The 13644-nt window shown below is 41.0% G+C and overlaps 2 pseudogenes across 1 annotated transcript in view; both read left to right on the forward strand.

The window, feature by feature from the left end:
• Positions 1-2096, forward strand: part of LOC105518462 — a 4302-nt pseudogene extending 2206 nt beyond the window's left edge.
• A 6255-nt stretch (positions 2097-8351) lies between these two features.
• Positions 8352-13644, forward strand: part of LOC105518466 — a 10623-nt pseudogene continuing 5330 nt past the window's right edge. Inside the window, exon 1 of the transcript XR_001002837.1 lies at positions 8352-8417. The product of XR_001002837.1 is annotated as a phosducin-like protein 3 (transcript). The remainder of the gene's footprint in view (positions 8418-13644) is intronic.

Below are 13644 nucleotides of genomic sequence, written 5' to 3' on the forward strand. Positions count from 1 at the left end.
ACTAATAGAATGTCTCCGAAGCTGGACTAATGTGGGGAAAACACCTTTCCCTTCTAGTTTTGAGAGAGTTCCTCTTGGCTCCCAGGAGGAGGGATTCCCTGACTTTAACACACATGGCCACCTTGGCACGTACAACTTTGTGGAATGGAAAACAAATTTGTTTTTATGTCCTCTTCTCCCTTTCCACTTTTCAGCAGAGACTTAACTCCCTTAAACCCAGACATCTGTTAGGACCTGATCCCCAATCACTAGTTACCAGTGTGTAAGGCAATCTGGACTCTCCAGTGATGCCACTGAGATGGCATCCGTTAAAAGAGCATTGGTTCTTCAGATAAATTCTGCTATTTTCATTTCACTTCCTGAAAGTCAGGGTCAGCTGGTGAAAAGTTGTTAAACAATATGCTAAATGTGAAATGTCAGCCCTCACTCTAAACTTTCCCTGTTCACAGCATCAGATGAAGACTTTGTTGGGTTTTAGAGTGGCTTTCTGATTTTTGGTCGTCTACTGAAGAAGGGAGTTTGAAAGTTGTGGCCGGGCGCAGTGGCTCACGCCTGTAATCCCAGAACTTTGGGAGGTCAAGGCGGGCAGATCACCTGAAGTCAGGAGTTCGAGACCAGCCTGACCAACATGGTGAAACCCCACCTCTACTAAAAATACAAAATTAGCCAGGCATGGTAGCACATGCCTGTAATCCCAGCTACTCGGATGGCTGAGGCAGGAGAATCACTTGAACCTAGGAGATGGAGGTTGCAGTGAGCCAAGATCGGGCCATTGCACCCCAGCCTGGGCAACAAGAGCGAAACTCCATCAAAAAGAAAAAGAAAGAGAGAGAGACAGAGAGAGAGAGAGAGAGAGATAGGGTGGGGGGGAAAGAAAGTGGTTGTATACTGCTAATGATTGTCTGCCCATGTCCTGCCTGAAATACCATGATTGTTTATGGAAAGTATCTCTACTAAAGCTGGATACAGTTTGACTTCGAAAAAAAAAAAAGAATGCCAAATAGCAGATACTCAATAATCACAGGCATAATTCTGAAATAAAACCTGAGAATGAACCAAATATTAATAATATTACTGGCAATAAGGGCAAATCCCTTGGGTAAAGCTGAAGAGCTGAAGGTACTAGTATTACAGAATCTTTATCATCTGGTATGTGGAATTTAGCCACCCATGCACATATTATATATAACATTTATGTTGTATGTAAAATATGGGAGTATATTTTGTTGGAACCAATAAGCTTTTAAAACATATTTCATATCTATTACATTTACATTCTCTCTGCCCACTGTAGAATAATTACCTAATGCTTAACAATTCTACTAGTCTATTTGCAGAGCAGTACTTAAAGAATAATTATAATTGAAATTTTGAAAATGCAACAGATATGAAAAACTTTGTTTTACATTTTTCAAAAAGCAATTAATAAATTAACATTTACTGTTTACCATTAATTCAATACACTTCTGTCGATCACAGTAGAGGTGCTGTGTCATGCTGAATGTTCACTGAGAATACAATATGTTTCAGGTTCTGCAGAAGGAGCTTCAGACACTGAGAAGCTTGCAGACTTATCTACCAGGTGCCAGATACTGCTAGGCACCTTTGATAATATGGATACTCCTCTTACATATCCCTACAAGGCAGATGATACTGTACTCATTTCACAGAAGAAACTGAAGAGGTTAAATTACTTGCCCAAATTCAGTATGTCATGAAGCCAGAATGCAAGCCCAAGTCTGTCTAATTGTAAAGCCCATGAACTTCCCATGGGCTTTATATGCCTCTTCCTCTCTTAAATGGAGATAATGCATCACAGGTTCCTGCAAACAGCAGTAGAACTTACTGTTAACACATTTGTCCAAGAGAAGAAAAACAAGCCAGAGATGACTCCCAACACACTGGACAGCATCAATCACATACATAAATTAGGAAGTGCTAATTGTTTCTTATCTCTTGGTATAACTCTCTGAAAGGAAGAAAAGGGTAACCAGCATCTCCCCAGGTACATGACCGGTGCCTGTTTCAGGCAAGTGCAACTGAAGTCGGCATCCAACAAACACCAGTTTCTACTCTTCACAGGGGATGACATGTAGTGACGGGCAATTTTGGCAAATGTGCAGTCATCATATATTTTGAATATTGTTAGTTACGTATGGTTTTTAGAATATTCATATGATTTTGCTGCTCATTAAAAATTAATGGAGAACTGGCATTGTTACCTTTGTAGAAACCAATAAAACATATTGGGTAAATGGTAGGCATAAGGCAAAGAACACTGCTTCAATTTAATATAATTCAGATGCAATTTGGAGTAATTGCTAAATGTACTTCAGACAATGTAGAAAATATACTCACACTAAGACAGAAAAAAGTAGAAATGCTAGAACAAAAGCAGGAAATCCTGTTTTACAAAGGGTCAGTAAGACTCAGAAAAAGTCACAGCCATTGTAAGTGAAAAGTCGCTTAATTAAGGTTTAGGGGTTTTTTTGTTTTGTTTTGTTTTGTTTTTTGAGATGGAGTCTCATTCTGTCACGTAGTCTGGAGTGCAGTGGCACAATCTTGGCTCACTGCAACCTCCACTTCCTGGGTTCAAGCAATTCTCCAGCCTCAGCCTTCTAATTAGCTCGGACTAGAAGCGCACACCACCATGCCAGGCTAGTTTTTTTTTTTTTTTTTTTTTTTTGAGATGGAGTCTCCCTCTGTCACCCAGCCTGGAGTGCAATGGCGTGATCTCGGCTCACTACAATCTCCGCCTCCCAGGTTCAAGCGATTTTCCTGCCTCAGCCTCCCGAGTAGCTGGGATTACAGACGCCTACCACCGTGTCCAGCTAATTTTTATATTTTTAGTTGGGGGGGGGAGGTTTCGCCATGTTGGCCAGGCTGGTTTCGAACTTCTGACCTCAGGTGATCTGCCCGCCTCTGCTTCCCAAAGTATTGCGATTACAGGCATGAGCCACCATGCCCGGCCTAATTTTTGTATTTTTAGTAGAGATGGGGTTTCACCATCTTGATCAAACTCCAAACCCCTTGGCCCAGCCAAGGTTCAAGTTTTTGTTTGTTAAGAAGCACAGTTACAGAAAGAATTACGATTACCTTCCATGGCAACAGCACTCACGCGAACATGGTTGAACATTCCTAAAACCCACAGGACTTTCTGTAGTAAGTGTGGCAAGCACCAACCCCACGAAGTGACACAGTACAAGAAGAGCAAGGATTCTCTGTATGCCCACGAAAAGTGGTGTTATGACAGGAAGCAGAGCGGCTATGGTGGGCAAACTAAGCTGATTTTCCAGAAGAAGTCTAAAACTACAAAGAAGATTGTGCTAAGGCTTGAGTGCATCGAGCCCAACTGCAGATCTAAGCGAATGCTGGCTATTAAAAGATGCAAGCATTTTGAACTGGGAGGAGATGAGAAAGAGCCAAGTAATCCAGTTCTAAGTGTCATCTTTTCTTTTATTACAAAGACAATAAAATCTTGAGTTTATGTTAAAAAACAATAATAATTACAATTATCATTTAGTCCAAAACCCTCAATTTTCAAGATGAGAAAACTAAGAAACCTGTAAAAGATCACAAGTTAAGAGCAAAGGTCCCAGAAACTACGTCTCTGATGTAAATGTCCAGTGCTCTGGTTTTTTAAGACAAAGCATCACTCTGCCATGCAGGTGGGAATGCAGAGGCATGATCTCAGCTCACTGCAACCTCTGCCACCTGGGCTTGAGCAATCTGCCCATCTCAGCCTCCTGAGTAGCTAGGACTACAGGCATGTACCACCATGCTCGGCTAATTTTTAAATTTTTTGGTAGAGATGCGGCCTCACTACATTTCCCAAGCTGGTCTCCAACACCTGGGCTCAAGTGAACCTCCCGCCTTGGCCTCCCAAAGTGCTGGGATTACAAGCAAAAGCCACTGCACCCAGCCTTCAAGTGCTGTTTTTTCTTTTTTTTTGAAGACAGAGTCTCACTCTATCCCCCAGGCTGGAGGGCAGTGCGTGATCTTGGCTCACTGCAACCTCCGCCTCCCAGGTTCAAGTGATTCTCATGCCTCAGCCTCCCGAGTAACTGGGATTACAGGTGCCCATCACCACGCCTGGCTAATTTTCGTGTTTTTAGTAGAAATGGGGTTTTGCCATGTTGGCCAGGCTGGTCTCGAACTCCTGACCTCAGGTGATCCGCCCGCTTCAGCCTTCCAAAGTGCTGGGATTATAGGTGTGAGCCACCAGGCCCAGCCCAGTGCTCTGTTTTTAAGTTTCCCAACTTGCCCACTCATATCACCTGAGATATTTACTAATTGTACAGTATGAATAGAACCTAAATAAATGTTCTTGCCTTGAGACCCTTCCACACAGCTAGTAGTTTTTTTCTTAAAGCGCTAATGAATGCCCCTTTCCTTAGAATATGCTTAGAAAATCTTCCACTGATTATAAGTTAAAGTCCAAACTTCTTAGTGTAAAATACGGCCCTCTTCAGTATCTCACTCTATCACATTCTCCAGGTACTTTCTATTTCCATATGTCCTAAGTATACCAACCTTTTTTGAAACAGTAACTTTTGTTCTCTCCTCTACTTCATAAAGAGTTGCTCCCTTTGTCATGGTCATCACACTTTCTTCTTGATTCCCAATTCAAATGTCATCTTGTCTTTGAAAGACTTCTATCCTCCCAAGTAGTCACTATCTCCTGTGTGTGTCCATACACTTGTTTACACTGCAATAACCTCATTTATCCACTATTTTAATTTCATGATTGCCTGTTTCACATGTCCTGGAGAGAGAGCATTTTTATTTACCTCCGTATGCCTGGTTTCTAAATCAGATCTTCCAAAGAAAACACTCGATAAATATTTGCTGAACAAATGAATTGGGTAAATAATACAGTTGAGATACCAAAAAAGATGTGAATAAAGCAAGCAGGGAGAGGCAACGATAAATGAATATACAGAAAAGAACCCAGCAGGAAGCAGAACAGGCTCCAACCTACTTCCATTAAACCCTGCAGAAATCAGAGTTGTGCAACATGGCTCTCCTGTAACGTGGCTTTTCTTTCGAATATACTTTTAAAGAAAGGTTTATTTCCCATTGAATTCTGAAGGTTTTTTATTGAGAGTGAGGAAGGCGGCTCAGGTTTTTTAATTACTTCATGATTCAATATTTTGAATCATTTTGATTAAATAAATTTGACTAATGGTTTGACATTCAAAAGCACAATCATCAATCATCAAGTTCCTGCAGGGGTGTGTGTGTGTCTATATGTATATATGTGGGTATAGATATCTTTTTTTTTTTTTGAGACAGATTCTCACTCTATCACCCAGGCTGGAGTTCAGTGGCATGATCTCAGCTCACTGCAACCTCAGTCTCCTGGGTTCAAGTGATTCTCCTGCCTCAGCCTCCCAAGTAGCTGGGATTACAGGTGCGCACTACCACACCCGGCTAATTTTTTGTATTTTTAGTAGAGACGGGGTTTCACCATGTTGGCCAGGCTGGTCTTGAACTCCTGACCTCGTGATCAGCCTACCTCAACCTCTCAAAGTGCTGGGATTACAGGCGTGAGCCACCATGCCTGGCCTTTTTTTTTTTTTTTTTTTTTTTTTTAAGAGACATGGCCTTGCTACATTACCCAGGCTAGACTCAAACTCCTGATCTCAAGAGATCCTCCTGCCGCCTCAGCCTCTCGAGTAGCCAGGACTACAAGTGTGCACCACTGTGCCCAGCTTCCTGCAGGTATATTTTATAAAACTTTCTCTAGGGTGTCTGCCACTCCCAGCATGTGCTAGGTACACACAGCCAACGACCAAACTATACTTGTTGATCAGCTGAGAAAAATGTTCCTGTCTCATTCAGTTCCCAAGGAGATCAAGGTCAGTTTTATATGAATGTAAGCCAAAAATAAAATTCTAAGGCCCCCCCAACCATCTGAATGGACTTCCTTCTCATCCAGGGCACTGTTAACATTTAACCTGAGGCTGGTTCAGGCCATGATGGGAAGTGGGGTTCAGACATATTCATTAAACCTCACTGGCATTAACATCAACACAGACAGTCTGATATGAAGCATTTACAATCTATCCTCTCAGAAGCCTGCCACCCAGAGGCTTCATCTGCATGATAAAATTTTAGTCTTTATAACCTCTTACCATCATAACCCAGTCTTTTCCTTTCTACTGATCCCAGATCTTTAGATAAACTCAACCAATTGTCAACCAGAAAATTTTTATATCTACCTATAAACTGGAAGGCCACCCTCCAAGTTGTCCCACCTTTCTGGATGGAACCAATGAATTTCTTAAATGTATTTGATTGAAGTCTCTTGTCTCCCTAAAATGTATAAAACCAGCTGTGCCCCAACCACCTTGGACACATGTTCTCAGGACCTCCTAAAGGTTGTGTCACGGGCCATGGTCACTCATATTTGGCTCAGAATAAATCTCTTCAAATATTTTAGAGAGTTTGGTTCTTTTCATCAACATGAGAAGAGCCTGAGCAAAATTACCTACTAGTTTATATAGTTTCTGCAGTACGATGAAATTTACAGAATACATATATTCCCCACCTGAGTATTCATTCATTCTTTTTTTTTTTTTTTTTGAGACGGAGTCTCACTCTGTCGCCCAGGCTGGAGTGCAGTGGCCAGATCTCAGCTCACTGCAAGCTCCGCCTCCCGGGTTCACGCCATTCTCCTGCCTCAGCCTCCGGAGTAGCTGGGACTACAGGCGCCCGCCACCTCGCCCGACTAGTTTTTTTGTATTTTTTAGTAGAGATGGGTTTCACCGTGTTAGCCAGGATGGTCTCGATCTCCTGACCTCGCGATCCGCCCGTCTCAGCCTCCCAAAGTGCTGGGATTACAGGCTTGAGCCACCGCACCCGGCCTCATTCATTCTTTCATTATACCATTCATTTATTCATCAAACATGAATGGTCATTATAATAAAGGGATTTGGCCAGGTGCAGTGGCTCACACCTGTAATCCCAACAACTCAAGAGACTAAGGCAGGAGGATTGATGAGGCTAGGAGTTCAAGACCAGCCCAGACAACACAGCACGACCCCACCCCTACAAAAGTAATAATAAATAATAAAGGGATTTGGGGAATGCCAAGAGAACCCAGAGAACAGAACAAACACTACTTGAGAGGTAAATCAAAGTAAAGTACATGTAATCACGGAGGTAATATTTGTGTAAGAATTATCTAATATGAAGTTGGTGGCAAACTGAATGAACTCCAAGTGCCCTTGGAGTGAATGACATTGTATAGTGTGCAGACAGGCTCTGTTATAAAGAAAGGAAGTTTCTGAACCTAAGAGAAGGACTAGTTAAAAGGAAGAAAGCACAAGAGCCAGTGTAACACTAAAACCACTCCTACTCCTATTCAAAAACTATGTGATTTGAGAGTGATGTAATTTCAAAGAAATCACTTCATCTTAAGAGGTGCAAGAGGCCAGGTGTGGTAGCTCACACCTGTAATCCCAGCACTTTAGGAGACCAAGGCAGGCAGATCGTTTGAGTCCTGGGCAATACAAGGAAACACCATCTCTACAAAAAATACAAAAATTAGCCGGGTATGGTGGTGTGTGCCTATAGTCCCAGCTACTCAGGAAGCTGAGGTGGGAGGGTCACTTGACCTTGGAAGGCGAAGGTTGCAGTGACCTGAGACTGTGCCACTGCACTCCAGCCTGAGCGACAGAATGAGACTCTGTCTCAAAAAAAAAAAAAAAAGAGTTAAACCTTTAGAAACCCAGTAGTCTTCAAATTACGCTCCCTGGAGTTTTAAAAGTTTCAAGGCGGTACAATAGAGGTGGGGTAGGGAGGAAAGGGGGGAAGGTTGGAAAGGATACCAACTTCAACGAGAGTAGCTCTGTTTTTGTGTTTTATATATTGAGGCATCTCCATAAGATTTCATCTGATTTTTTTTTTTAAGAGATAAATGACAACATACTGAACTCCATCCTCTTCATTTCAGAAACAACTAAACAGGTCAGGTGTGGTTCACGGCTCATACCTGCAATCCCAGCACTTTGGGAGGCCACAGTGGGAGGATCACTTGAGCCCAGGAGCCCAAGACTAGCCTGGGCAACACAGGGAGACTCTTTCTCCACAAAAAATTAAAAACTTAGTTGGGCGTGGTGGCACACACCTGTAGTTCTAGCTACTCAGGAGGCTGAGGTGAAAGGATCATTTGAGCCCAGGAGTTCAAGGTTACAATGATCTATATTATCATGCCACTGCACTCCAGCTTGGGTAACAAAGTGAGACAATGTCTCTAAGATAAATTAATGTAAAAAAAAAAAAAAAAATAGAAGCCAAAGAGATTAAGTAACCAAGATCACACAATTTCAGAAAAACAGTAAGCCATGCTATTGATTCTGGACATTGCTGTGCAAGTCATGGAGAGCCAGTATTTAAAACACAGTATAAAGGTAAGTGTACTTGGCAGGGCACGGTGGCTCACGCCTGTAATCCCAGCACTTTGGGAGACTGAGGTGGTGGATTACCTGAGGTCAGGAGTTTGAGACCAGCCTGGCCAAGATGGTATAACCCCATCTCTACTAAAAATACAAAAATTAGCCGGGCATGGTAGTGCACGCTTGTAGTCCCAGCTACTTGGGAGGCTGAGGCAGGAGAATCGCTTGAACCCAGGAGGTAGAGGTTGCCGTGAGCTGAGATCACGCCACTGCACTCCAGCCTGGGTGACAGAACGAAACCCCATCTCAAAAAAAAAAAAAAAAGTTGAATGTACTTGTTTACCCAGCACCAAGATAAAGAAAGTCAAAATTGTCGCAGTCCCCCAAGTCCCCTCATGCTTCCTTCCAGCCTCTGTCCCACCAGGGAAACATGATCCCAACTTCAAATACCATAGATTTGTTCTGTCTGTTAAGGTACCTTATATGAATGAAATTATGTAGCCCACTGTCTCTCTTTCGTTCAGCATTTGGTCTATAAGTTGTGTCATTACAGGTTCTCAAAAAAGAAAAAAAAAAACACATACATACAGTATATATTCTAGTTAGAGACCCAGATTTGGTAGTTATCAGAGATTAGGAATACTTGTAATGTCAGTGAATTACATTATCCAGGGAAAGTACATATAAAAAAATATATAAGAAGACTGGTCTTTTAAAAAGAGAAGACGACAACTCTGATAAGCAGTATAGGAACAAACTGGATTTTTGAGTCTTGAGACAAACACACCAATTATGAAGTGACTAACATAGTCCAGGCAGTGAGAACTTGAACTTGAGCAATGGAGAAGAGGTATTTCAAAGGTAGAATAGACAGGATTTTCTGATCAGCTAAATGTGGAAGATGAAAGAGGAGCATCACAAATGGGTTTCTATCTTGGGTGACTGTAGAGCAGTAATATTAACGAACACAGAAACTCTAAGAAAGTAGGAATCTAGACGTTAGATTTGGGGGATGAACAACAAAATGTTCAATTTTGAGCATACCTAATCCGATCCACCTACAAAGACATCTAGATGGAAGCGTTCAAGAGATAGTAAACACTCTATCTAGAAACTCAGATTTTGTAGTCATTAGGGATTGGGAGTGGTTGTAATCATGTGGGTGAATGACACTATCCAGAGAAATAATGTATAAGAAAAAAGAGACAAGATTAGTCAGAAACAGAGGTTCAGAAACAGGAGAAATCAGGATACAGAGTTAAGAGTTGCAAGGAGAAAATGGAATTGTCACAGAAGTTAAGACTCAGCTATTAAGAGTTGGCAATCTGGAGTGAGTGTAGTTCTAGTACAGTGATGGCTGTAAAAGTCAAATTGAAGTAGATTAGGCAATAAATGTTTAAAATAAGGGGAAGAGCCTGGGCCTGGTGGCTCACACCTATTATCCGAGCACTTTGGGTGGCCAAGGCAGGCGGATCGCATGATGTCAGGAGACCAGTCTTGTGGTTAACATGGTGAAACCCTGTCTCTACTAAAAATACAAAAATGAGCCGGGCATGGTGGTGAGTGCCTGTGAGACGGGAGAATAGCTTAAACCCAGGAGGTGGAGGTTGCAGGGAGCCAAGATCGCACCACTGCCCTCCAGCCTGGGCGACAGAGCAAAATTTCCTCTCAAAAAATACATAGGAAAAAAGGTAAGATTTAAGAAAGGGAGGCAGAGTTATTATACGGCTTTGGTTTTTAGGTGATAGAACAAAACTATTTTTAGACAAAAAAAAAGAAAGAAAGATTTAATTTACAAAAAGGAGATGGAAGAGAAGTTACCTAATGGAAGTTAGGGCCAGAAAAAGAAGTAGTATAGACAGCTCTAGAACACGAAGTTAGAACCTGGGACAGATACTTCTGTCTCTGAGAATGAAGTTCAGGAACAGTAGTAAGAACGAACAAACGCACACATAAGTTTAGAAGCAGAAGAAAGAGCAGTTGGGAAAGTACAGATTTTTTTTCTACCATTTTTCTTTTCTTTTATAGATACATATCTTTTAGAGACAGTCAATGTTGCCCCGGGTGGAGTGCAGTGGCATAATCATGGTGCACTGCAGCCTCCACCTCCCAGGCTCACGTGATTCTCCCACCTCAGCTTTTCAAGTGGCTGGGACCACCGGAGCATGTTGCCAAGTCCAGCTAATTTTTAAAATTTTTTATAGAGACGCGGTCTCCCTATGTTGCCCAAGCTGGTCTCAAACTCCTAAGCTCAAGAGATCCTCCCACCTCAGCCTCCCAATGCAAGCTTTCTTTGTCTCTCTTCTTCAGGCTCAGATAACAGTCCAAAGGGCAGGGCTAAAGACAGACTCCTTGATCTCATAGGCCCTCAAGAGTCTAAGCACAAATTTCTCTCCTCTGCAAGCGAAAAAAGAGAAAGACACATGCAAGTCAGTTCCCATGACTCAACCAGTTATGTGCATTTCAGCTTGCATTCAAATTAGCTTAGGCCCTACACATCAAAACATTTGTTAAAATGAATGAATGTGAAGGAAAACATTCTAGGCAGAGGTTACTCTGCAAAAGCAGAGTAACTAGTGTGGTCTGGAAAAATAGATTACTTATTTACATGTAATAGTGAAGGGCTGGCCTGGCACAGTGGCTCATGCCTGTAATCCTAGCACTTGGGAGGCCGAGGCAGTGGATCACCTTGAGGTCAGGAGTTCAAGACCAGCCTGGACAACATGGCGAAATCCCTCTCTACCAAAAACACAAAAAATTAGCCAGGCGAGGTGGGCATGCGCCTGTGGTCCCAACTACTCAGGAGGCTGAGGAGGGAGGACCGCTTGAGTCTGTAAGGTAGAGGTTGCAGTGAGTCAAGATCGTGCCAGTGTACTCCAGCCTGAATAACAGAGTGAAGACTCTATCTCAAAAAAAAAAAAAAAAAAAAGAATAGTGAAAGGCTAATAACAATGCAAGGAACCATAACAACAGATACAAAAATAAGTACTACGTCAATGCCTAGCTGATACAAATGTCAATTAGCACAAGATCCTTAAAGCAATCGGAAAAATTAAACATTAAAATATATATATATATACATAATAGAAAGTGAAAGTCCATTACCAAGAAAACAATCATTAGCAGTTTTGAATAGATTGTTCTAGATATTTCCTATTTATATACTAGCAAATACCACTTTTACAAAAATGAAGTCATACTTCATTGTTCTGCTTTTTTCATGTTACCAATTTTTCACAGTGAATAAGTAATCTTCTATTTTTCCAGACCACACTAGTTACTCTGCTTTTGCTCATACTGTAACCTCTGTCTAGAATATTTTCCTTCACATTCATTCATTTTAACAAATGTTACGATTAATGCTACAATAAACATTCTTCATACATGTGTGTACATATAGGTCTGTGGACAGATATGTGTTTCCAGAGATAAATTCTAGAAGTGGAAGTAGCAGGTTAGAGAGTATGAACATTCTAATTTTAATAGATAATACCAAATAGCCCCCTAAATTGGACTTTACCTATAAAGTCTCTCAATACAGGCTGATAGCATAACACCAATAAGATGGGGTTTAGAGACAAAACCCTCTAACCCTGACTTAATTCAAAAGACATTTTAGAGTACCTATACCAGTAATATACTGCATTTCCTCTAAGCAACTTTCCACAAACATTATTTCCCTTAACTAAGCTTTATTCTCCAAACACATGTAATTTATAAGCACATGCTCCACAAAAATCTCAAACATGAAAAACTTACTAAGCAGACTCCACAGACAGGGGAGGAGGGGTGAATTTGAAGACCCAGTCCTGATTACCACAGTTAACAGTTTGGTATTTGTTTTTCCGGATTTATTTTATGCATATATAAAAAAAACATGTTATTTTCAAACCCAAATAAAATTATGCTAGCCAATTAATATTCTATTATTTTCATTACACATATTACGGATATCCTTCCATAGCAATATATAACACATCAATCATATCCTTTCAAATAGGTGTACAGCATTTTATTATATGGATGTACCAGAAATTAAGCTATCTCCCATTGGTGGACATTAAGACGGTTCCCAATTTTTTGCTTAACAAACCATACTACTTTGAACGTCCTCATAGATATACACTGAGTATTTAGGTAGGACAATACTTCTAGAAGTAGAATTAACGGGTATCAAGTTGCTTTCCAAAATTATTAATAGTACCATTTTATATTCCCACTGGTATGTAAACATATTTGTTTCTGTATAATCTTGCCAATATTTGATATAAACAATTATTTTATATATTGCCAACCTGAAAGGCAATTTTTTTCTAAATTTTCATTTCTCTGATCATTACGGAACTCAGCATCTTTCATATATCTATCATGTATATTTCTCCTATGAATTGCCTATTCATTTATTTTGCCCATTTTCTATAGCATGCTGTTCAATGGAAATACAACACAAACTTAAAAACGTAATTTTAAATGTTCTAGTAGCCACATGTTAAAAAGTAAAATTAGGCCAGGCGCAGTGGCTCACGCCTTTCCCAGCACTTTGGGACGCTGAGGCAGGTGGATCATCTGAGGTCAGGAGTTTGAGACCAGCCTGTCCAACACGGTAAAACTCTGTCTCTACTAAAAATATAAAAATTAGCTGGGTGTGGTGGCGGGCACCTGTAATCTCAGTTATGCAGGAAGCTGAGGCGCATAACTGAGATAAGAGAATCGCTTGAACCTAAGAGGCAGAGGTTGCAGTGAGCCCAGACTGCACCAGTGCACTCCAGTTTGGATAATAGAGACTCCGTTTCAAAAAAATACATAAAAAGTAAAAATAAACAGGTAAAATATGTGTTAATATATTTTAATTAGTTCATACCTAAATATTATCATCTCAACATATGATCAGTATAAAAATTCTTAAGACATTTTACATTTTTGTACTAAGTCTTCAAACTCCAGCTTTTACACTTATTACACGCTTAGAGTACTTCTCAATATAGAACTACCCACATTTCATGTGCTGACTAACCGCATGTTGCTAGAGGCTACTGTATGGGATAATGTGGGTCTATAGGATCTTTACATGTCAGAGCTCAGATTTCCCCCATTTCAGCCTTTTTTCCCCCTATAGTTTTATTTTTACTGTACAAATAATTTAAAAACAAAGGCTTCGGCCGGGCGCGGTGGCTCAAGCCTGTAATCCCAGCACTTTGGGAGGCCGAGACGGGCGGATCACGAGGTCAGGAGATCGAGACCA

This window comes from Colobus angolensis, unplaced genomic scaffold (genome assembly GCF_000951035.1).
Source record: "Colobus angolensis palliatus isolate OR3802 unplaced genomic scaffold, Cang.pa_1.0 Scaffold109, whole genome shotgun sequence".
Classification (NCBI taxonomy): Eukaryota; Metazoa; Chordata; class Mammalia; order Primates; family Cercopithecidae; genus Colobus; species Colobus angolensis.